Raw genomic sequence first — 201 nt, 5'->3', positions numbered from 1 at the left:
TTCCCTTCCCTTCCCTTCCCTTCCCTTCCCTTCCCTTCCCTTCCCTTCCCTTCCCTTCCCTTCCCTTCCCTTCCCTTCCCTTCCCTTCCCTTCCCTTCCCTTCCCTTCCCTTCCCTTCCCTTCCCTTCCCTTCCCTTCCCTTCCCTTCCCTTCCCTTCCCTTCCCTTCCCTTCCCTTCCCTTCCCTTCCCTTCCCTTCCCT

This window comes from Athene cunicularia (assembly GCF_003259725.1).
Source record: "Athene cunicularia isolate RWA chromosome 1 unlocalized genomic scaffold, athCun1 chr1_part2, whole genome shotgun sequence".
NCBI classification, from domain to species: domain Eukaryota; kingdom Metazoa; phylum Chordata; class Aves; order Strigiformes; family Strigidae; genus Athene; species Athene cunicularia.
Note: the sequence above shows the minus strand (reverse complement) of the source record.